At 48.2% G+C, this 3,195-nt stretch overlaps 1 long non-coding RNA gene and 1 other non-coding gene across 3 annotated transcripts; one reads left to right on the top strand and one right to left on the bottom strand.

The window, feature by feature from the left end:
* The first annotated feature begins 303 nt into the window (after nt 1-303).
* Nucleotides 304-435, top strand: LOC128117299 (small nucleolar RNA SNORA70). The gene has a single exon (XR_008220780.1). It is a non-coding gene; the product is annotated as a small nucleolar RNA SNORA70 (small nucleolar RNA).
* Nucleotides 436-967: 532 nt separating this feature from the next.
* Nucleotides 968-3,144, bottom strand: LOC128117072 (uncharacterized). 2 transcript variants are annotated; one of them, XR_008220701.1, is made up of 2 exons: nt 2,403-3,144; nt 968-1,810 (listed from the first exon to the last, which is right to left on the bottom strand). It is a non-coding gene; the product is annotated as an uncharacterized LOC128117072 (long non-coding RNA). The 2 variants fall into 2 exon arrangements; XR_008220702.1 differs by having other exon boundaries at nt 2,359-3,067.
* Nucleotides 3,145-3,195: the final 51 nt, after the last annotated feature.

Genomic DNA, 3,195 nt, shown 5'->3' with positions numbered 1-3,195 from the left:
GTGGCACATGCTTTTAATCCCAGCACATGGGAGACAAAGACAGGCAGATGTCTGTGAGTTCGATGCCAGCCTTGTCTACCAAGTAAGTTATAGGACAGCCACAGCTATATAGAGACCCTGTCTCCAAAAACAACAACAAACAACAAACAAAAAAAGAAAAGAAAGAAAGAAAGAAAGGAAGGGAGGAAGGGAGGGAGGGAGGGAGGGAGGGAGGGAGGGAGGAAGGAAGGAAGGAAGGAAGGAAGGAAGAAAGAAAGAAAGTAAGAGAGAAAGAAAGACAGACAGACAAAGAAATGAACATGACTGCACCCAGTTGAGCTGGCCAGGTCCCTTTCTTCATGGAGGCCTGTGTGCAATGGCTGCAAACAGCAGCCTCCTTGGTAACACTTTTAGCCTGCTGCCTATGTGGGCTGCCCCAGGACACAGTGGCCAGGGTTCACAATGGCCAGGTCATCATGTCCATCTGCACTGTTTCAGAATAAGGAACATGTGATCAAGGCCCTGCATAGAGCCAAGTTCCCCAGCCTCTAGAAGATCCACATCTCAATAATGTGGGGCTACGCTGGCGGTGGTGGCGCACGCCTTTAATCCCAGCAAGCACTTGGGAGGCAGAGCCAGACGGATCTCTGTGAGTTTAAGGCCAGCCTGGTCTACAGAGTGAGCTCCAGGAGAGGCACCAAAACTACACAGAGAAACCCTGTCTTGAAAAACCTGAAAAAAAAAAAAGTAAATAATGTGGGGCTTCACAAAGTTTAATGAAGATGAATTAGACATGATAGTTGAGAACCAGCTCATTCCCAATGGCTAGGGGGTCAAATGCATCCCCAATCACGGTCCCCTGGACAAGTGGCAGACCCTGCAGTCCTGATGGCTTTCATTGTGCTCTCCCATATCCCAAAACATGCTCACTAATAAATCTCACATCCAATCAAAAAAAAAAAAAAAAAGTGAACACGAGACTTTAGGGTATGTTATAATTCATTTATTTTTTTTGAGTGTTGGGGGCTTTAAGACAGGGTTTCTCTGTATAACAGATCAAGCTGTGCTGGACTCAATCTGTAGACCAGGCTGGTCTCGAACACACAGAGATCCCCCTGCCTCTGCCTCCTGAGTGATGGGATTAAAGACATGAGCCACCACCACCAGCCTGGTCTACATAGTGAGTTCTAGAACAGCCAGGGCTACATAGAGAAACAGTGCCTCAAAACAAAACAGACAATAACAGCAACAACAACAACAAAAAAAAACCAAGAAAGAAAAGTGATGTATTTGACATAGCTCCAGTGGCACAACCAGCTAATGGACAGTTCCTATGTAAAGGTGATAAGCTGGAGTGTCAGGAGCGGATTTGTGATAGTTAAACTTGTCATTTTAGCCTCATTTAGAGACACCTAGAAGACAACAGTCTGTGTCTGTGAGGCTGTTTCTAGAGGTTTAACTGAGATGGGAAGACCTTCCCTAAATGCAGGTGATACCATTCCCTGGTCTAGGGCATCAATCCTTCATCTCTCTGCACTATGGACACAACATGAGCAGTTGCCCCACACTTCCGCCACCATGCCTTCCCTGCCATGTTTTGCATCCCCCCACCGCCGCCGCTGCCGCCTCTCCCATCACAAAAGGTAAGGTAAAACAACCCCTCCCTTCCTTAAGTGGCTTTTATCAGGTATCGTATCTTAGCAAGAAGAAAGACAACTCATAAACACTGGACCATACCAATCCAGTTCTTCACCAGACCAATCCCTTGTTAGGGCTGGTGATGTGGCTTGGTGATACACTGCTTTCCTGGCACGCCCCAGGTCTTCCATTCCTAGTTAAAAAAAATATAACCCGTTAGAGAAGAGCACCCAATTAATCTTGTCTAGTATAGATACTAAACTACATTATATTTAGCACCATCCACCAGACTGTGTCCTAGTTTGCTTCCTGTTGCCGAGACCAAAACACTACTCCTAAAAGCAACTTGGGAAGGAAAGGGTTTATTTCATCTTCCAACTTTCAAGTCACACTCCATGTGTGGAGGAAAGCCAGGTCAGGAACCTCAAGGCAGGCACTGAAGCAGACGCCATGGAGGAAACTCTACTGACAGGCTCTCCACAGCTTGCTCACCCTGCTTTCAGTTACAAAACAGGACCGCCTGTCCAGGGTCAGTACCTCCCACCGTAGGCTGAGCCCTCCTACATCTTTCCAATCAAGATGTCCCACAGACCTGGCCAATCTGATGGAGGCATTTTTCTCAATTGAGGTTCCCTCTCAGCAGATGACTCTAGCTTATGTCAGGTTGACAAAATCTAACCAGCACACCATGTACCAGAAAACTTAATGTTTCGGGGGGAGGGGGATAAAACAGGTACATACTCATTAAATAAGTTAGTCCTAGTAAATTAAATGGAGACTTGAACCTGAGAGGTAGTCATAAACTGTCACGGGCAAGATGGGCAAGTCATCCATTTGACACTTGAATTCAGGACGACAGACACGTTAGGCAAATGCTCTTCCAACGAGCTACGCCTGCCAGAGCTCGTACACTTTTGTGACCGTCGAAGGGGGCATGAAACAAACGGAATTATTAAAGTCCGGTTTCCCTAGCTTTCCTAGGCACCTCTCACAGCCCCGAACTCCCGACGTTTCCTGTTCTCTGGAAACTAGTTCTTCCCAGTAGTTCTCTGAGGGAACGCTGTCCTCTGAAAGTGATTCGGTTGATCTCCTGGCACCCACGACTGCCCTCCACAGTCTAGGTGGAGTCCACTGACGTAACCGTTCCTTCTCTCGGGGTGTTTCCTTGGGAACGCGGCCACCATCCTGCATCCTTAGACATGAATCCTCCTCATCGTACTGTACGCCACATCTCCCCTGCTACAGCAAGTCTTGCGCTTACCAGAGGGCCTGACAGAATACTTTATCTAAAGTCACTGGCCGACAGAACTACAAAATTCGGTCCTGGGAGACTCTCCAAGCTTAGTGCTAATTACGAAGCTCAGATTCACGCTGTGGTCCCGCCCTCCCGGCGTCGCCTGGGCTGGGCCGAACCGGGAAACGTCTCAGGTTCTTACAAAAATTCACTAACGCCCAATGCCTCCCTATGGGCCTTTTCCAATCGGGACAGTTTCACTTCCGGCTTCCGGCAAAATGGTTTCGACGGGGCCGCCAAGCCACGCCCCTTTCACCCCCGTTTCCAGGACGAACCGGAAAAGA

Source organism: Peromyscus californicus, unplaced genomic scaffold (assembly GCF_007827085.1).
Source record: "Peromyscus californicus insignis strain IS unplaced genomic scaffold, ASM782708v3 Scaffold_20__1_contigs__length_68692818, whole genome shotgun sequence".
Taxonomy (NCBI): Eukaryota; Metazoa; Chordata; class Mammalia; order Rodentia; family Cricetidae; genus Peromyscus; species Peromyscus californicus.
Note: the sequence above shows the minus strand (reverse complement) of the source record. Positions and strands in the feature narration are given on the sequence as shown.